The following is a 21800-nucleotide window of genomic DNA, read 5'->3' on the forward strand; positions in this document are numbered from 1 at the left end:
CTTTTTAGAAGCCACAAAAAATGGGTTTCATATTTTTTTCTATTTTTAATATTGAGTGTGTGCCTTTCGTGACCCACGACTTTGATTAAATTTGGTGGTCGCATCGATACCTTAGAAAACGGCCCGTGACCGCGGAAAAAGAGAGTGAGCGAGACTCGAACCGGCCAGTTCTTGATCGGCGGTTTTCGGGCGGAAAGAAACCGAATTTCGAGTCGCAAATTCTGTTCTGGGTAGTTGAGCTCTCATATGTCACGTACAACTAAAAACCTCGGCGAGCATAAATACCCTGTCAGTGTCCCTTTAAAATAATAACTGTATTCACCCTCTTTTACTTTTAAAGGCTTATTCACACGATGTATGTCTTCAACGCGCCACAGTTTAGCGAAACCAAGATTTCGCAAAATCGGCCTGTTCACACGTGGAGTTTGACGCGCGAAACCTGTGACGTATTGACTCACGAGAATTTCGCCAAACCTTGTCATCTGCCCCGGGAATACCAAGCTTTTCGCATCATAATGATATGAAGTACGCACAGCGTGAAGAGACAGCCTGTTTTATTAATGCCACTCAATGAATTTCGTCAGATTCGGCTCAACGGGTTTACTACTTCTGCCAAACCCGGGAAAAACCTCGAGATGATCTCGAAGGATTTCGGACATTTTTGCACCGCTAATAAAGAACGTTATCCCCAGTCACCATGTTTATATATGGTGCTTGCACCCGCCGCGACTGTTGACGAATCTGCACCGCGTCCCCAATCCGTACTCAAGGCGCCGTTCACACACCTGCAACCGAGTAGGACCAAGACTCGTCCCCCGTACGCACCGCTTCTCCGCTTGTCGCATAGGGGCAAGGATGCATAGGGGCTTGTCGCTCCTTATGTCGCTCGCCATGTTTGTTTGTTTTCTTTCGGCTTCGGCTCGGATACGAAATCGGCCAAAAAGGCCAAAAATCAGACTTCTCCAAAAGCTCGCTCCTCCTCGAAGGTCAGACGTCATAGCGAAATCGAGCGGCCATTGGCAGCGTCCGCGTTTCTCCTTCGGGTGATTGACGGGCGTCAGTGATTTTTCAGCGAAAAATTGCTCCAGAAGCGAGAAACACGCGCCACTTTTTTCGGAGGCGCGCCACTTTTTCGGTCGCGTTCAGACGAGGAATCTGTTTCCTGAAACCTAGTTTCGCGACACAAGATTCGCCAACAAGATGCATAATGTGAACATACCTATTTACGGCGTCCCTACACCGCGATTTGGTCAGTTTCAGTTTCAGTATTGTAACTTTTACTGGTTTCGGTTTCATATTTTAAGGATCGCGTCTTCGACGCCCATCGGTAGCGACACCAGTTCACTGTTTTTTTTTTCTTTTTCCGGCATGGTTTCGCCAGTTTTGCGACCGTTAGGTTTGTCGCGGGATGGAAATGCCTTTAGACATGGAAATGTGCTAATTTAATTAAGTTTATCTATCTGTGAAGTTTTCGCTTGTGATGATTATGTTCAAGAAGAGCAAGGAAGGCCGACGACGCGACAGAACGTGCAACTCAACGCAGTTGGTAAGCATACTTCTTTGTTTGCATTGTACGCGTTGAACCAGAAGTGAACATTATGGAGCTTTAGAATAATCTCGTGGCTCCTGTGCATGCGCAGACCCAAAACAAGCTTCGGACTCGAGCTTTGGGGCCCATTATTTCTCGATAATAGCGTGGGTACCGCAAAAGGCGGCGCCCACGACATCTCTGTTGATCGCGTCTTCGACGCCGTCGCCGGGCCGCTCGGGAACTGCGTGAGTCGAACTCGGCGACCGCGGTCGGTATGGTCGAAGCGTATTGAAAACTCAAAGCTATCGAGGCGCAAAGCTATCGAGGCGCGTGTACTTACGATCGCGGCAGACATGTAAGCATGCCTGGGTAGTGGGTCGTCTGGGTTTCGTAAGTACAACAGAGCAGCTTGGCAGCGACAAAAACAAAACATGCGGCATTGAGTATAAAACAACTATAAAAATGTTACTCTGGACAAAAAGCTTGTTTAATGTTCAAGATAAAACGTTCTAACTTTCAAATAAAAGCTGTCGCGACATCTTGGCGGCGTTTTAAGCGCGAGATGCTTGCGTTTTGGGGGGTCCCCGGCAGAGAAACGCTATTCTAAAACTCTTCGCCGCAATCCTCGCGATTTTGCCGTCCGTAACGCGCGGTAAAGTAGCGCCTGATATTCTAAAGCTCTCTATTTTCTCGGCACACGTTTTCTCGTTAAGCTAGAATGTTTTTTTTTTTTCTTTTTTTTTAACTAGTTGGGTTTGCTTTATCTGTCCTAATGTTTGGATCTATGTGTAGCGCAATGAAAAGTTGCCACTCATTCTGTGTATGGTCCGAGAAAGTGTACCTTATGTCAACAGAGGACGTATTGAATTCCTAATGCTACTTTCAGACCGTTGCTTTAGAAAATGTCTTATTGGTCTAGCAGTGTACTACTGTCTTTCAACTATAAATTGATTACATTGATAATACTTCATTACATTTCAGAAGTTAGACTTGCTTGGAATTCGGTTCATGCAGAGCCAATATTCCTTTTCAGTCAAAATGGTTGAAAAGGATATCCATCTTTTGTTTTGAAGTTATGGAAGTGGACTGGATTGTACTGTTAGGACAATTTTCGGTCCCCTGGCTTTCTAGAATTGAACTGGGTTTACATTTGTCGGTTAGAATTTCTGATAAAGCAGTTGTTACTTTCGCCTCTTCTTTTTTTTTTTTCTCTCTCTCTCTTTCATTTTGCAATTGTGATGTGATCAAGCCGAGGGCCGCAGTTATTCCCAAATGAAGCACAGCAGTGTGTTCCCAGCTTGCGTCACTTTGATTCATTTCAAGGCATGCCACGAATTAAATGCCCCTATTCATACACTGTTGGAATTGGAACTGACTTCAAAATGCAGTTCGACACAGTGTTTAGGCGGTATGGGACGTGTGTTGAATGACCTATGCGGTTGTCACAGGTTCGTGGTTGGTCAACCCGAAACGCTCCAAGTCCCACTTCCTTCTTGTCTTCCTCTTCCCATTGGTTTGAAGCTCGGCCGGCATTATACTCTGTTTCATACTTAGCGTGCAACGCTGTCAAAGCTACTGGCGTGAGTGCGTGGCTTCATCTACGGTTTTGCTTGCGCGAGAAGGCGTGCAACTGATCAACGAGATCAAGCCCCACGCTCGCGCCAGTAGTTTTGACAGCGTTGCACTCTAAGTATGAAAGGAAGTAGAGTCTCATCCGAGCTCACACCTTTGGCGCTCAGGTATATATGTGCGAGGATTGCAATTGAACTCCCCCCCTCCCCCCAAACCACCCTTAGATAGAACAAAAGGACAAAAAAGACAAAATTTGTGACAGAGGTGTTCGAGAGAAACTGTCGACTTTTAATTACCCTGCCTCAAACCTTACAACCATTTCCGTGTGGCTGCAGCTGTCAGGGTGAGGCGGATCCAATATAAAAACTGGATCGTGAAGCGACGCCTTCAGGATGCCGAAAATAATTATGGTAAGTCAGAAATTAACCCACTAGTATACTTCCTAAATATTTGGGCCGGGTGTCGATTAAAAAAATTTTAACCAAGTAAATTTGTCACATTAATTTTCAGGCATAATATCTTGAAAAGAATGAAACTGCAGAAGTCCCAAACTGGCTGACGTAAAGCAGCCTTGCAGTGCACCAAGGTTTAGACTGAACATTCTTTTGTGTAGCTCCCACAAGGTGTAGCTCTCACATTTAAGTTTTATGAGTTAGATTCTTCAATGTTTGAACTTTCAGCATGCCAGCTGGGTAGTGTGTAATTAATTGTTTTATAGCGCAAGCAATATCTTAATCCTGGCGGCAGGAAGTTTCGTCTAGCCATTGACACGGTTCGACAACGGTATGCATGCTTGCTTTCTCTGAAGCGGCCAATGAAGCGAAATAACGGCATGTGCGGATTGTCCGTGCATTTTATTTTTTGTTTCTTGTTTGTTTCAGACTAATTGTGCTCCCCGTACAAGAGCGCCGCCCTCCAGGCGCTGACGACCAGCACGTCGTCTCTGCTGTGCTGTCGAGGGAAATTTAAAGGGCAAATATTGCAGCTGCAGTTTTCTCAATTCTGTCCCTGCTACACTTCCTGCAAATTTCTCTGCATGCTTGGTATTTCTGTTTTCATGGTACTGTAAAGTTTTGTTATAATCCGTTGCAACTATAGAATAGCACAAGCCCTCCCACAATTTCCTTTGCTCGCCATGATTGGCGTTGTCCTCTCGGCTCTCCTCCTCTCTGGTGTTTGAAGGGCTTTGTGGGAGGGGCTTCTGCTATTCTAGAGTTGCAACATAGTATAGCGCGACCTCAGTTAATTTAATCATTTCGAAGAGTCCTAGCGGGCACCTATGCATTTTTATGGGAAGGACTCTGCATCATATTTTGAACCGAGAAAATTACCCCACGAACGGGAAAGCATGGGCCTTCTGCTACAAAATTAACCGGACCAAACTTTGTTTTCAAGATCAGACCGGAAAAAGTCGACTCCTGTCTTATAAACGGCGAGTAACAGAAATCCTGTGCTAGTCTCGCCACGTTGGGAAGCTAATGCTATGACCCCCATCTTGATTTCTTTAATGCTTGTTATGGCTGTTTTCACATCTGGTATTTTCACTGTTCTTTGGCCAAAAGTGAGTGGCAGGTCGCCATAGGTTTCCAGAAGAAAGCGGTCGCATATGCAGAAATTTCTAGCAAGTTCGTAGCGCAGTGGCGCTTCGTCGCAACCGAGGAAAAACTCTACGGTATTGTTGGTGCAAAACATTAAGCCTCACGACTAGCAGCAACTTAATTTTGGAAATACTCCACCATACGGCGTTTATTTGAGCTCTACCCCACACAAAATATTACAGGGGCACTTAGGTATCCCTTTGTGGATTGAATGCGAAAGCATTGCCATTCCTAACGACACTTCCTTTTTTTTTCCCTCTATTGTTAGGAATGGCAATTCTTTCGCATTCAATGCAGGTAGGGATACCTAAGTGTCCCTCTAATATTTTTTTTACGTTACGTCATATGGCGTCACCTAAAGTGCGATGTCATCGAACCGAGGACATATTTTTTATGACCATTTTTCGGGCACATCAATGGGAGAATAGTATCCTTAAAAATTTTTCGCCCACACCAAAACGGAGGTCTGGATTTGCCACACTAAGTTTGAATTATTGGGAGGATCGAGACATCAGAGGCCGAATTCAAAAAGCAAACTTACGATAAAAAATTGCGAATGACAAAACCCGAGAAGAAATCCTTATTAACAAAACAAAATTGTCGCAACGTTTGTGTGATTTACAACGAAATATTACGACATTATCCAAAGAGTCTCACAAACTTTTTAGGGCAAACATGGCCACACATCACTTGGCTATTTCGCCGCGACCAGCAATGAATATAGAAGCGTGGGCAAGAGGCATGTGTTTTGCGCACTGTTCACATGCATCCCTACTTGAAGCAGCCTAAGGACAATGCTAAACTACACAAGGAAGATTCAGCCGACGAGTCTGCCGAGCTGTCCATCCTGCCCGTTAGCGCTAACGAGGTGCAGGACTGCGATCAACGGCGAGATGCGCCAATGAATCAACGAAAGAAAATGCCACACAAATCTACAGTGCATTCAAAAGTATCCTTCACCTATGAATGGCGTGAACCTGATTTGGTGATCACTAGCGCCCTCTCGTACTTCAGTAGTGATTTTCAAAGTGGTGAGCAGCTGTGCGACTCTACCACACGAAAAGGCACATTCCTGACTGGATGTGCCTTTTTAATGCGAAAGCATTATATGTCCATGGAGCGGAAAATCCGAGTTGTACCAAACGTCAAAAGAGGAATAAAAGAAAGAATAAAATGCGCTTCCACGGCTGAGATTTGAACCCAGTGCTGCTGTGTCAGAGCCGGGCATGCTAGGTGCTGTGCTATCTCAGCCGCTTCGGGATGCGACATTACTCTCCCCTCAAAAAGAAGCTTGTCCCATTACAGCAAAAGACGGCATGTCTTTACCCGTTCTTCGTCCCTGTTTATCTGAGGCTGTTTTTTCATCATGTTTGACGGCATCGGAGTTGATGTGCCCGAAAGATGGTCATAAAAATATGTCCTCGGTTCGATGACCTCACACTCCACGTGACGACATGACGTACCATGTTGTGTGACGCCGTATGATGTAATGTAAAACAAAGATTAGAGGGGCACTTAGGTATCCCTACGTGGATTGAATGCGAAAGCACTGCCATTCCTAACAATAGAGGAAAAAAAAAGGAAGTGTCGTTAGGAATGGCAATGCTTTCGCATTCAATCCACAAAGGGATACCTAAGTGCCCCTGTAATATTTTGTGTGGAGTAGAGCTCAAATAAACGCCATATGGTGCAGTATATCCACGATTAAGTTGGTGCTGTGAGGCTTAATGTTTTGCACCAACAATACCATAGTTTTTCCTCGGTTGCGACGAAGCGCCACTGCGCTACGAACTTGCTAGAAATTTCTGCATATGCGACCGCTTTCTTCTGGAAACCTATGGTGACCTGCCACTCACTTTTGGCCAAAGAACAGTGAAAATACCAGATGTGAAAACAGCCATAACAAGCATTAAAGAAATCAAGATGGGGGTCATAGCATTAGCTTCCCAACGTAACGAGACTAGCACAGGATTTCTGTTACTCGCCGTTTATAAGACAGGAGTCGACTCTTTCCGGTCTGATTCTGAAAACAAAGTTTGGTTCAGCTAATTTTGTAGCAGAAGGCCCGCGCTTTCCCGTTTGTGGGGTCATTTTCTCGGTCCAAAATATGACGCAGAGTCCTTCCCATAAGAATGCATGGGTGCCCGCTAGGACTCTTCGAAATGATTAGATTAAATGAGGTCATGCTATACTCTGTTGCCACCCTAGAATAGCAAAGCCCCTCCCACAAAGCCCTTCACTCTTTTTAATAAGCAAACACTAGAGAGGGGGAGAGCCAAGAGGACACCGCCAATCATGGCGAGCAAAGGGAATTGTGGGAGGGGCTTGTGCTATTCTATAGTTGCGACGGACTATAACAAAAGTTTACAGTACCATGAAAACAAAAAGACCAAGTATGCACAGAAATTCGCAGGAAGTGTAGCAGGGACAGAATATAAAAAACTGCAGCCGTAATATTTACCCTTTAAATTTCCCTCGACAGCACAGCAGAGACGACATGCTGGCCGTCAGTGCCTGGAGGGCCACCCCCTTGTACTGGGAGCACATGTAGTCTGAAACAAACAACAAACAAAAAATTAAATGCATGGACAATCCGCACATGCTGTTATTTCGCTTCATTGGCTGCTTCAGAGAAAGCCAGCATGCACACCGTTGTCCAACCATGTCAACTGCTAGCCGAAACTTCCTGCCGCCAGGATTAAGATATTGCTTGCGCTATAAAGAAAAACAATTGCATACTACAGAGCTGGCACGCTGAAAGTTCAAACATTGAAGAAACTAACTCATAAAACTTCAATGCAAGAGCTACACCTCGTGGACAATGCACAAAAGTATGTTCAGTGTAAACCTTGGTGCACTGCAAGGCTGCTTTACCTCAGCCAGTTTTGAACATCTGCAGTTTCATTCTTTTCAAGATATTATGCCTGAAAATTTGTGACAAATTAACTGGGTTAAAATTTTTTAATCGACACCCGGCCCAAATATTTAGGAAGGATACTAGTGGGATAATTTCTTACTTACCATAATTATTTTCGGCATCCTGAAGGCGTCGCTTCAGGGTCCAGTTTTCATATTGGATCCACCTCACCCTCACAGCTGCAACCACACTGAAATGTTTGGAAAGCTTCAGGCAGAGTAATTAAACGTCTGCAGTTTCTCTCGAACACCGCTGTCACAAATTTTGTCTTTTTTGTCGTCTTGTTCTGTTTAAGGGTGTTTGGGGGAGGGTCAATTGCGATTCTCGCACATGTTTACCTGAGCGCCAAAGGCATGAGCTCGGATGAGTCTATACTCCCTTTCATACTTAGGGTGCAACGGTGTCAAAGCTACTGGCGCGAGCGTGGGGCTTGATCTCGTTGATCAGTTGCACGCCTTCTCGCGCAAGCAAAACCGTAGATGAAGCCAAGCACTCGCGCCAGTAGCTTTGACAGCGTGGCACGCTAAGTATGAAACAGAGTATAATGCCGGCCGAGCTTCAAACCAATGGGAAGAGGAAGACAAGAAGGAAGTGGGACTTGGAGCGTTTCGGGTTGACCAACCACGAACCTGTGACAACCGCATGGGTCATTCAACACGCGTCCCATACCACTTAAACGCTGTGTCAAACTGCATTTTGAAGTCAGTCCCAATTCCAACTGTGCATGGATAAAGGCATTCATTTCGTGGCATGCCTTGAAATGAATCGAAGTGACGGAAGCTGGGAACACACTGCTGCTGCTTCATTTGGGAACACCTGCGGCCCTCGGCTTTATCACATCACAATTGCAAAATGAATGAGAAAAAAAAGGCGAAGGGAACAACTGCTTTATTAATCTAACCGACAAATGTAAACCCAGTTAAATTCTAGAAAGCCAGGGCACCGAAGTTTGTCCTAACAGTACAATCCAGTCCACTTCCATAACTTCAAAACAAAAGATGGATATCCTCTTCAACCATTTTGACTGAAAAGGAATATTGGCTCTGCATGAAGCGAATTCCAAGGAAGTCTAACTTCTGAAATGTAATGAAGTATTATCAATGTAATCAATCTATAGTTGAACGACATCAGTACACTGCTAGACCAATAAGACATTTTCTAAAGCAACAAACTGAAAGTAGCATTAGGAATTCAATACGTACTCTGTTGACATTAACTACAATTTCTTGGACCATACACAGAATGAGTGGCAACTTTTCATAACGCTAGACATAGATCCAAACATTAGGACGAATAGAGCAAACCCAACTAGTTAAAAAAAGAAAAAAACAAATTCTAGCTTAACGAGAAAACGTGTGCCGAGAAAATAGGGAGTTTTAGAATATCGGGCGCTACTTTACCGCGCGTTACGGTCGGCAAAATAGCAAGGATTGCGGCGAAGAGTTTTAGAATAGCGTTTCTCTGCCGGGGACCCCCCAAAACGCAAGCATCTCGGGCTTAAAACGCCACCAAGATGTCTCCACAGCTTTTATTTGGAAGTTAGAACGTTTAATCTTGAAAATTAAACAAGCTTTTTGTCCAGAGTAACATCTTTATAGTTGTTTTATACTCAATGCCGCATGTTTTGTTTTTGTCACTGCCAAGCTGCTCTGTTGTACCAGAGCATTGAAGGACTTTGGTTGTACTTATGAAGCCCAGACGATCCACTACCCAGGCATGCTTACATGTCTGCCACGATCGCAAGTACACGCGCCTCGATAGCGTTGCGCTTCGATAGGTCTGAGCTGTGAATCCAGCGATCCGTGGCGTTTTGAAAACGCTTCAACCATTTCGACCGCAGGCGCCGAGTGCGACTCACGCAGTTCCCGAGCGGGCGACGGCATCGAAGACGCGATCAACGGAGATGTCGTGGGCGCCGCCTTTTGCGGTACCCACGCTAATTATCGAGAAATAACGGGCCCCAAAGCTCGAGTCCGAAGCTTGTTTTGGGTCTGCGCATGCACAGCAGCCACGAGATTACTCTAAGACTGCCTAATGTTCACTTCTCGTTCAACGCGTACAATGCAAACGAAGAAGTATGCTTACCAACTGCGTTGAGTTGCTCGTTCTGTCGCGTCGTCGGTCTTCCGCGCTCTTCTTGAACATAATCATCACAAGAGAAAACTTCACAGATAGATAAACTTGATTAAATTAGCACATTTCCATGTCTAAATGCATTTCCATACCGCGACACACCCAACGGTCACAAAACTGACGAAACCATGGCGGAAATAGAAAAAAAAACAGTGAACTGGTGTTGCTACCGATGGGGCGTCGAAGACGCGATCCTTAAAATATGAAACCGAAACCAGTAAAAGTTACAATACTGAAACCGAAACTGACCAAATCGCGGTAGAGGGGCGCCGTAAATAGGTCCGTTCACATGATGCATCGTGTTGGCGAATCTTGTGTCGCAAAACTAGGTTTCGGGAAACAGATTCCCCGTCTGAACTCGACCGAAAATGTGGCGCGCCCCCCAAAAAAGTGGCGCGTGTTTCTCGCTTCTGCAGCAATTTTTCGCTGAAACCTCACCGACGTCCGTCAATCACCGAAGGAGAAACGCGGACGCTGCCAATGGCCGCTCGACTTCGCTATGACGTCTGAGCTTCGAGGAGGAGCGAGCTTTTGGAGGAGTCTGATTTTCGGCCGATCCCTTATCCGAGCCGAAGCCGAAAGAAAACAAACAAACATGGCGAGCGACAAGCGGAAAAGCGGTGCGTACGGGCGACAAAGTCTTGGTCCTACTCGGTTGCAGGTGTGTGAACGGCGCCTACAGTACGGATTGGGGACGCGGTGCAGATTCGTCAACAGTCGCGGCGGGTGCAAGCACCGTATATAAACATGATGACTGGGGATAACGTTCTTTATCAGCGGTGTAAAAATATCCGAAATGCTTCGAGATCATCTCGCGGTTTTTCGCGGGTTTGACAGGACTAGTAAACCCAGTGAGCCGAATCTGACGAAATTCATTGAGTGGCATTAATAAAACAGGCTGTCTCTTCACACTGTGCGTACTTCATATCATTTTGATGCGAAACGCTTGGTATCCCCGGGGCAGATGACAAGGTTTGGCGAAATTCTCGTGAGTCATTACGTCACAGGTTTCGCGCGTCAAACTGCACGTGTAAACAGGCCGATTTCGCAAAATCTTGCTTTCGCTAGACTGGCGCGTTGAAGAGATACATCGTGTGAATAAGCCTTTAGGAGTAAAAGAGGGTGAATACAGTTATTATTTTAAGCACAGGAAATAAATCTGTATATCAGAACTAGCACGGACGCGCTATTTGTTTCGGGTGCAATGCAGTAGGGAGTAGATTTATTGATTTTTTTTTTATAACACTCATTTCAATGTGTAATGAGTAAACTCATAAGAATTGCTATTGATTGGGTAACGATAAACCTCACTTGAATTTGTAATGAGTAAATTGAAAAGAATAGATATGGAGTGGGTAATGATAAAACTCATTTAATGATGAGTTTCTTATGAGTTTCATTTGACTCTATAAAAACATATTGGAAGCTCAATTGAAACTCATTGTTCATTTTTGTAAGGGTGTGTATCTTTTTTCTTTATAGGTTACCAGTACAAGGTCTCCCATGGACACAAAGGCAGTACAAGGTCTCCCATGGACACGAAGGCAGTACAAGATCCCCCATGGATACGAAGGCAGTGTACCGTATACTCGAATTTGGCATTTTTAATTAACCAGTTATTACTCCTTCTCGCAGTTTTATGCAAGCATTTTCTGAACCCTGCATGCGTATATAGGCATACATATAAGTGACACTTGCACTCACTTTCCCCTTCCCTCAAAACAGCGGTTACAACCGGACCACATGTCATGCAACCTATTGCCGTCTTTCCTTACTAGGAGTATAATTTCTAATACATTTCATTTGAAAGTCTAGATACACTGCTTTGAGTCTCTGTTGAAAATCAAATGTTTTTTACCTACTGCGTTGCAATTCAGGTGTTGATGGGCCATCGCATTAGATATGTTCCGACTCGTCGGAATATACCGAATGAGATGGCACGTCAAAGCCTCAAGTATAACGCGGTAGAAAAAAACATTTGATTTTCAACAGAGACTCAAAGCAGTGTATCTAGACTTTCAAATGAAATGTATTAGAAATTCTTATGAGGTGGCACGGCAAAACCTTAATTGAAACGTGGTGGCCAATAGTTTTTGTATACTCCTTAGGGACTCGTTACAAAAAATCAATTGTTTTTCAACACAGACTCGAAGCGGTGTCAATAGACTTTAAAAATATATTCATATGAAATACATTAGAAACTTTATGCGGTAGCACGTCGAAACTTTCATTGGAACGCGGTGGCCGATAGTTTTCGTAAACTCCTTACGGATTCGTTAGAAAACTCATTTGCATTTCTATTGAGACTCGAAAAGATATAATGAGTAGACTCCATAAACTTTCAAATGAAATTGAGTAAAAAAGTTTGTAAGGGGAGTAAGTACTACACCCCCTCTTTTTAAAAGTGTAACAGCTGTGTCTGTGTACACCTTTAATCACACTTCTATATAACACATGGGTCCTGTTTTTTTTTCATCCTCCCAGCACCTAGTAGCACGTGCACTTGCAAGCACCACGCCTAGGGAGTGTAACGAACGTCTACTTTCAGACTTCGCGGTGTTTCGAAGTGCATGTGCGTCGGGAGGATGGAGAACCTACCGTCCGCCTGTTATACCCAAGTGAGCTTAAATATGTACCTCTTCTTGTCTTCTTTCTCCTGCGCTATGCTTTCACTTTAATATGTCGAAACAACTGACTGAAATTCACGCTTTGTTGCGCTGGAGTCGTCGGATCTCTTGAGACGTACATGATTTTCCGATGACCGCTTTCTGGCCGTTCTCATGTATCCGCCGTTTGAAATAAAAAATATAGTGATCCGTTCAAATCACAAACGCGTGATTCCCGATAGCAGAAATCCTTGGCCATATTTTCTCCCATCTACGAACGTTGAGAGATATATTTCATTACTGATTTCAGCATTCATTTGACGCCTGGAACTCGTTTTAGGCTGATGTGCTCACCGCTCTATCCCGCCTATACTTTACAAGCGGCCCAACTGCTGCAACAAGCGATGTCCCCGAAGCCTACCTGTACTGATGTCAGATTTGGCGATCCTTGCGGTTGGGTCTAGATGTTCCGGGACAAAATACGAGCAAACGCGAGTGTCGCTGTGGTCACGGAGTCGCAACACCTGACTGTTGAAGCTTCCGTTGCCTCTGAAGGTATAGCGACACCTACAGCGGGGCGGGCTTCTGACACATCCATCACTAGTGCTGTGACAACACTAGGATGGCGGACGGTGACAACATGATTTTCCTCAGGCCTTCGTCAGCCAAATATTGAGGGACCAGTTTTTACGACGCGATGAACGCACCAGTCGGAAAGGCGTTGCATGAATGACAGTAAAGTAATGCAAGAATCAAATGTTATCGTAAAGAAAATGCTATCAAGTGGCACTCAAAGTCGAACTGTACAGGGTAAAAAACTTGTTTTCCGAAGCATGGTTTCGCTTCCCCTTGCATCTCTTTTGTTCTTTCTGGTAGCAGAGGGCAAGCCATCTAGTGTTTTTTGTATTTTTAATTATCCATTATCTACAAATGATGGGCAACATTTGTTGCCGCAGAATAACACTTCTAGAGGAAAAGTTCAGTGATACTTCCTTTTCAAACACGAACTTTGCTGCCCCGTTCTGGCCTAGGCGCCATCGCTTCCTAGTAAACAGTGCGAATGTCACGCAGATGCGCCAATACACGGAAGATGTGCTTTGATTTTGCATATTCGACTTTGAGCGCGACCCAGGCAGCCCACAGTATTGGGCCAACATTGGACTTGATGTGGCAAATAATGGCCCAACAATGGCCCAACTGAGCCATTAGTTTCCCAATATTGGAACCACATTGGACAATAATGGACTATCAAAGCCAATGGTTTTTCCAATATTGCTGATACGTTGGCATAGGCTGGTCAACATTGGCCTGTCGAAGCCAATAGCTTTCAAATATTGGATATACGCCGGCATAAGTTGTCCAATATTGGACTGTCGAAGCCACTGGCTTTCTGATATTGGCTATACGCCAGCATAAGCTGTCCAATATTGGACTGTCAAAGCCAATAGCTTTCCGATATTGGATTTACGCCGGAATAACCTGTACAATATTGGACTGTCAGAGCCAATGGCTTTTCAATACTGAATATACGCTGGCCTAAGCTGGTTAATGTTAAACTGTCAAAGCCAAGAGTTTTCCAATATTGGTGATGTCTTGGTATAGGCTGGTCAATATTGTACTGCCATAGCCAATGGCTTATCGATATTTGTGTCGGCTAGGATATAGACCCGCGACCCTCATTTTGCATTGCAGAGGTAGGAAAGTGGAAAAGAGTCATTCATGCGCTCGCTGGGGGCGAGAATTTTATTTAGCCAACTTCATGTGGCGTACGTCGCCGGTGCTTTCTAACCGCGATCACAAATACATCCTTACCTGTCTATATGACTATTGCAGGTTTTTTTGCCGGCTGCTCTCCCTTCGCATTGCCTTGCCTCGGCGTTGACAACTTAATTCCGTTTTTAGGTTTAATTATTTTTGTCATTTCCAGTGTAGTTTGTATGTATATGCATTACGTAGCGTTAACGCCTTCTACTTTTTCCGTGCCCCTGCCATGTTTGTAAGTCTTTCTGCGTGGTGCATTTTTTATATTTAATGTTTCTGTGCATATTTCGTCATGGTCGACACAGGTGTCAACAAACATAAAGCCGCCGCTTACGCCGCAACCGAAATGACTTCTTTCAGTTTTACGAGAGTCTATGGCGCTATAAAGTCGTCTATTGGACTCGAATGAAGTCTCGAGAGGGCTGCTTCAACTGCCAGTGCACATCTCATCAGTGTAGGCATAGCAACGACGTAGCAATCGTGACGCGAGAGCATACTGCGCCTCGATCTGGCCGGCCGCGCTCGTTCTGCGGAAATGTGAGCGTGGGACTCTCGAGCCCCGTTAGCTTACTAAAGTTACAAGACGCTACTTTGTCGTCGCGAATCCTTTGCCCTTCGAACGGCCGCGAAGCCGTTGCGCCCGGCGTATACCCCACGGAGCATCTTTCAGAAACCGTTCGCGCAGCATCGCAACCTTCTGTCTGCAAGCGTCGGCGATTCATAGTGTGTTGAAAGTCGGACGATGTGCTGTCCGTGGTGTCTTTTGCGTGTAACTCGGTCGAGAAAATTTTTGAAGTTTAAAAACGCGAACCTGAAAATGTACAAATAATTTTAAATATATTGATACAAACTAGATATATACATAGTTATGTATATTTATTTATTTATTTGTGCACATTGTGCGCAAAAAATAGTCGCGCCAAGTTCTTCATTCTAAATAATAATGTGGGTTGTACGACGTAAAACATAGTGTCTTCAAACTTGCTCCGTTTAGAATCACTTTTGAGCTGGACACTTCCCACACAGGACAAGGCGTTGGGCCATTATTGGAAGAACATTGAAAAACAAAAGGTTCAATGATGGTCCACTTTAGCCAATCTGCTCCCACTATTGTCTAAGCCATTATATAGAATCTTCAGCGGTGGCCCAGTTTCTCGAATGATCAACCAATATTGGAAGCACATTGGCATAAAATGGACAATCTTGGCCTGTCAACTCCATTGGCTTGCGAATATTAGTTGAATACTGGCGTAAACCGGACAATGTTGGCCTGTCAGTTCCATTGGCTTGCGAATATTAGATGAACACTGGCATAAAATGGGTAATCTTGGCCTTTCAACTTCATTGGCTGGCGAATATTGGATGAATACTGGCGTAAACTGGACATTGTTCGCCTGTCAGTTCCAGTGGCTTGCGAATATTGAATGAACACTGGAATAAAATGGGCAATCTTGGCCTGTCAACTCCAATGGCTTGCGAATATTGGATGAATACTGGAGTAAACCGGACAATGTTGGCCTGTCAGTTCCATTGGCTTGCGAATATTGGATGAACACTGGTATAAAATGGGCAATCTTGGCCTGTTAGTTCCATTGGCTTGCGAATATTGGATGAATACTGGCGTAGACCGGACAATGTTGACCTTTGAGTACCCTTGGCTCACTAACATTAGATGCACACTGGAATAAAATGGTCGACGTTAGCCTGACCGTGCCATTGACATACCAATATTTGATGGGGACTGGCATAAAATGGACACTGTTGGCTTGTCTGTAGCATTGGCTTGCCAATGTTGGATAAACACGAGCTTATAATAGTTACTGTTTTTTTAGTACCATTGGCTCATCGTCATTTCAAGAACACGGTGACATATAATGGTCAGTGTGTGTTAGTCTGACAATACCATTGGCTTAATAGTTGAGGCATGTTGGAATAGGCTGGTTTAGGCGTGTTCATTTTACCTCAACAAGTTGAAATTGCTCGAGCGCTTGTCAATTTTATGTTATTTTGTCAAAGCGCGATTCAGGTGCTTTTCAGAACAGTAAACAAGAAAATAACAAGGTAGAGACCTTAATGGTGATGTTTGGCTCCTTCACCGTGCATATTAAGGAGTCGCCAACGATATGGGCTTATCAAAACTGCCAACTGGGAAAAAAACACGATGTTTGCGTTATATAGCCAACATAATAGATTATTATGTTGACTCTATGATCTTAAGAGAAAAGCTTCGTGCCCTAACTACGCGCTCGTGGACTGCACCTCGTGTGAGGTGAAGAACTTTTTTGTTATTGACTCGAACAAGACACTATTCTGAGATGTGGTTATACAATGACGGCTCTATGACTTTAAGGCACTACTGGTGCCAGAAGACACTGATAGCAGACGACAATGTTGGTCTTGATTTAGACTTAGCCCCTTTTTTCCGCATTTGATTTATCATTGTCTCTTTTTAATTTTGACATTAGGCCCCGAGCTGATTCGGAGCTTCGTGTCTGTCAGTCCTTTTTCGTCCTCTTGGTGTAGAGTTATTATGTCTAAGCAATCTCTATTGCATTGTTTCTTGGAAACCCGGATAGCAAATACCAGCAGAGACAAACGAAAAAATTCGAGAGAGAGAAGTGAGCAAGGGAGGGTCGCGCCGACGGCCTCGGAACGGCTTCAGAAAGGGCGAGAAAGGGTATTGGGAGAACAGTTCCCCTTCCGTTTTCCCGACGCCGTCACTAATCTCTCCAAATCTCTCCTTTGTGAGCGAAGAAGATTTGGTGTCTTTGAGGGAGGAGGACACTGTGCATTATTAAGCTGACAGTTCAGGTGGAGCTACGCGCCGGCCGGACCAGTCATCAACTGCACCGCTCTCTGCGCGTGATTACGGGCTAGGGCATGATAACGTGATGAAAGATAGACCTGCGATTGGTTCACCGAGCTTCTTAGCTTCCTCTACACTCTCACCTTAGGGGCGATGGAGTCTAGCCCGCGAAACACGCACACACGCACACCCACGCACACAAAAAGTGGGGTCGCGTGCACCAAGGCCACACGATAAGTTAGCGACTGGAAGACGGTGGGGGTGGGGGCGGTCTCCTCAATTTCCAACACGCGCATCCGCAAACTGCAAGTGGGCAGATACGCTTCGCAATTTATGCATGTTTCTTTTTTTGTGGCAGAAATAGCTATTTTCTCCTACGAACAAGAATGGCAAGATAATCATGCGGATATCAGGACACCGAGGTGTCCGTTTTTAACTTGTCTGAGCGCGTTTGATTGCTTAGCAGACTGTTTTTATTGGGCGAAGCGGTTTTGCATCTCCGGGATCCACGCTACCCTATACTGGGACCGGCAAGAACGGTGGTTCTAGAGTTCCGATCACCAGCAGCGCCTTTCGTATTAAGGCCAAGTGCAATCTTCAACATGCGGATCGCCAAGAACATGGATATCCTTTCGGCAGCGCCTACGCACCAGTAATCTTCCTCTGTTGTGGGAATACATGTGACCACTAGCTTCGACGGACCGAAGGCACCACGGACCGCCTTCTCTTCCATACGAGGGACAAGGAGAGGTCCTCCTGACCATTGGGGATACGTATTCTTGCTACGCAATGTACGTTTTGTCACTATCCGATGAGTTTGAACCGTGTCGAACTCTGTGCCAGGAATCTGCGACGGGTTTAACGTGTAATCCACAGCGATCGGCCCGTAAGGCCGTTTACAGCGCTATTTGTAAGTGCTTTTCATTTCAACAGACCGTGAGAGACGTTCTGATTGGTTATTTCTGTGTTCGAAGCCATTTTAGAGCGCAGCTCTTAGGGGCCCGTTCCCGGCTTGAGCGGCGTCGCCGTCGCCGTCGGCGTCGGCGTAACCAAGGTCACCCCAAGGTCACGTGACCCCCCAGGTCATCCCAAGGTCACGTGATCCCCAAGATCACCACAAGGTCACGTGACCCCCAAGGTCACACCAATGTCACGTGACTCCCAAGGTCACCCCAAGGTCACGTGACCCCCCAGAGGTCACGTGACCCCTCCCCTAGGGTTACGTGGCCCACAAGGTCACGTGACACCCAAAGTCACGTGACCCCCATCGAGGTCACGTGACCCCCCAAGGTCACGTGACCACTCCGAGGTCACGTGACCCTGAGAGGGGTCACGTGAACCCCTCCCCTCGAGGTCACGTGACCCCCCTCGCCCCGAGATCCCGTGACCCCCCCTCAGTACCCTTCCCTACTCCTCCTCAAGAGCTGCGCTCCAATACGGCGTCCAAAGCCGAATACCACAGAGCGTTGAATAGTCTCTTTTTGTCAAGGTTCGGCTTGTTGGGTGCGATTGGAGTGTCAGTTATGTCACCGCGCTCTGCGAGTGTAATTGCCAGTAATCGTCTTTACACGATAAGCTATTTTATGTGCGTGATTTACTTTACATTCTTGATTGATGCAAGCCTCGAGTTCTGTTGAACTGTCATGTTCTTACGTATAACGGGGTATTTATTGAACTGTTAATTTAGTAGTGTGTTTGACACTGGTGAGCTGAAGAGGGAGGACAGCGGTTGGATTTATAAATTGTAAATATTATGGAGGCAATCTGGGTACATTTCTAACTACATATTTCCGTGCCGCAAAAACCGCAAATCTTTAAAAAAAAAAATTTTTTTCAAGTAAACGTAGAAACATCAGTGTGAACTTAAATGGCGAGATTGTAATTCTTAAGACTTACTAAAGCTAGATGAAAGGTTGAGGGACGCCATGATGTTGCAACAGTAGAGGTAAGCAATTTATGAAATAACCTTCCTACTATATGATTAATTTTTAAAATCACTATATATATTTTAATCTAGATCGATCGAGCTCTGAGTAAGGACAAGTCGGACGAACAAAACAATTGTAAACGCTTTTGCCGTCTTGCTAGAAACAGCGTCTCAGCTGAGATTGGGCGAAAGAAAGCACTGTCAAAGCCAGCGTACGAGCTGAACGGGACTCAAACATCGACTCAAGAAGCTCGCGCGTCCCAGCCTTTACAGTGCTTTGTTTCACCCAGTCTCAGCTGAGACGCTGATTACAGCAAGCCGGCTCAGGTGTCTTACCTGCGGATTTATTTATTTTAGAAGGCTGTACTAAGTCTTTTACATACAAAAAAAAAAAACGAAACATAATTTACTGGAAAAGAAACTTTATAATATGGAAAAGTAAACATAAAAAAGTCGGTAGGCCTTTCCGAAATTTTATACGTGAAGAGCAACTGAGCCGATTAATCAAATAGTTGATTAAAGGGCGGCGATTAATAATGAAGCTATGTTTTATTTTGATATTCATTATTGACAAGCGTAAGAGAGAACTGAGAGCCTCTGAAACCCTTCACCCGAATCCAAACCCCCACTTGTGTCTCTTTCAGAATCCTGTGGCCAGGCCCCTGCGTGGAATCCCTTTGCCCAGCCCTTCGCCCAGCCCTCTGGTTTGTCCACTAACGAGCCTGCCGCCGACCCTGCCGCCGAGTGTGCCCAGGCTTTCCTGGTTGCACAATGTTTTAAATATTTTTATTCGATTTAAATAAATTATGAACTTTCAAACGTCATGAACAATTCATTTGCATGTTTAATGATTTCTAAAGTGTCCAAATATGGTAAAATTGCTGCATTTATTAGATTTTAGTGTAAGAAAGAAAACAGTGCTTGAGGAAAAAGGGCAAGGGAATTGCTTGGTTCTCTACACTGTTTTTATGACGCTGGTTAGAACACGGGCTGAAAAATGGCATCCAATAATGGCATAGACAATGGACGCAAAATTAGCCTGTGTATTAGACTGGATGCCAATATTTAAATAGCCAATATTTAAGCCAATGTTGGAAGAGCCAGTGTGTAAGGCGCTGGATGCCAATGTTAATTCAGCCAACGGTGAAACCTCTATGCCAATATTGGATACAAAAAGCGCAAACCACGTTGGTCCAACGGGGGCTAGAACGTTGGCAAACCAGTGGTCCAACATTGGCACCATTGTTGTAACACCATTGGATCAAGTGGCGTTTTCGAAAATGCCAACGTCAAACCAATATTGCAACCATTTTTTGCCAACATTGGGCCGACAGGGGTCCATCAATGGTGTGCTGCCTGGGTAGTAATGTGAGCTCGTTCTGAGCATGCGCTCTAAATATCGCCCTCAAATATAGCGTCTAGTGAATAACCCCTATGGTGCACGTTGCCTCACGGAGACATTTTGCTTTTTATTTTATCTTTTGACCAGGTAACGTCATGTTCCGACACTTTTACGCCCTATCGCCTCCGTTAATGTAAAATTCACACGCAGTTCAAGCTTTCCGGTTCGCATAGTTCATTTAAAATAGTCAAGAAGTCGCGCGTAATTTTCTTTAACGACCCGGCATATAGCCATCCTGCTTTGCCTAGGCGGCGCTGCAAAAAGGTGCCTGTTAGTGCCACACATGTAGAAGCTTACCTGCTCTGGTGCGGAGCACGTACCCTAGCGAAGGTGCCATGAATCTGGTACTTTCGATTCTCTTGAGGCATTGAGTCTAGCCAATTTCGGACGGCGAAAGGCCTTTTTTTCGTTCTTCAGCTCTACACAAAGAGATGAAATTTGACAAGGGTGCCATAAGTAGTGCGAGGCCCATTCAGGTGAGCTTGTACTACCCGAAATGAGGGCGCCACAGTTACTTCAAAGCCATGTCAAAACTTTCGAGAACGACGCCTCTTTTATAACAAGAGTTGCAGTGGCTTGTTAGAATAGAATCTTTCTCAAAAATGAGGAATGAGGAAAGAAACAAACAAGAAAACCGTGTGCGCTTTGACCGTACCACCATAAAGTGGTGGTCACGAGGGTGACATAGTGAACAGAATAGCTCACAAAAAGACAACGACATAGAGAAGGATCATGCAGAGCACACAAGCGCGGACACGCAACTGATTTTGTACACAAGAGGACGATGAAGACGACGTGCTGAAAGTCACGCAGTGCTCGCAGTGCGTGGTGTTGCGATCGACCTTGCATCCGGTCCGGACGACGACCAAGCGAACGTCGAGACGGTTGGCGTGCGATCCGAACCCTTTTCGCACGTTCGACCAAAACTGGAGAAGCGTTTCTCTTGGGTCTCCGCTCAAGGGCATCAGAACCGACGTTCCCGTCGGTGTGCTTTGTCTACGGCGCCTGCCTTGCGTATGCCTTCCCCGAGAACGTTGCCGTCGGTTTGTTCTGTCTACGGCGTCTGCATTCCACGGAGGCGTCTGCACTCTACGAGAACGCCAGACAGGATCCGACCCTGAACAGATGAACAGTCTGTTGAGTCTACCGTACGCGAGACCCTCCTAGCCGCCCTCAATTCGGAGAAGAACAACGATCGAACATAGGGGCCGAGAGGAGGAGGCTGACGTCGTGGCCAACTTTGGAATTCGGCACGAACGAACCAATGGCACGGCAGCTCCAGAACACCGATGTTATTATATAAGGACCTATTCGCTGTCCATTCGGTGCTCTCCGACGATGTAGTAACTTCTGTATATATGTAATTCAAGAGAGTTAATCGTGAGAGACCCTCCCGTCACCTGCTGATGTTCCTGCCTGGAGTCAGTTTGCGATCCCTGTCTTCGCCTGGCCCTGTCTGAGGCTGCCTCGGAAACCCCTCGGTCACAACAACTGGTGGCAGCGGTGGGATGACGTGCCCACTCATGGTTCCTGGTACGGGTGAGTGC

At 45.4% G+C, this 21800-nt stretch overlaps 1 long non-coding RNA gene across 1 annotated transcript; it reads left to right on the forward strand.

Moving 5' to 3' along the window:
* The first annotated feature begins 11267 nt into the window (after positions 1 to 11267).
* Positions 11268 to 19670, forward strand: LOC121835150. Its single transcript, XR_006077497.1, has 2 exons — positions 11268 to 11329; positions 19496 to 19670. It is a non-coding gene; the product is annotated as an uncharacterized LOC121835150 (long non-coding RNA).
* Positions 19671 to 21800: the final 2130 nt, after the last annotated feature.

The sequence above is a fragment of the Ixodes scapularis genome, unplaced genomic scaffold, assembly GCF_016920785.2.
Source record: "Ixodes scapularis isolate PalLabHiFi unplaced genomic scaffold, ASM1692078v2 PGA_scaffold11__112_contigs__length_91849675, whole genome shotgun sequence".
Taxonomy (NCBI): Eukaryota; Metazoa; Arthropoda; class Arachnida; order Ixodida; family Ixodidae; genus Ixodes; species Ixodes scapularis.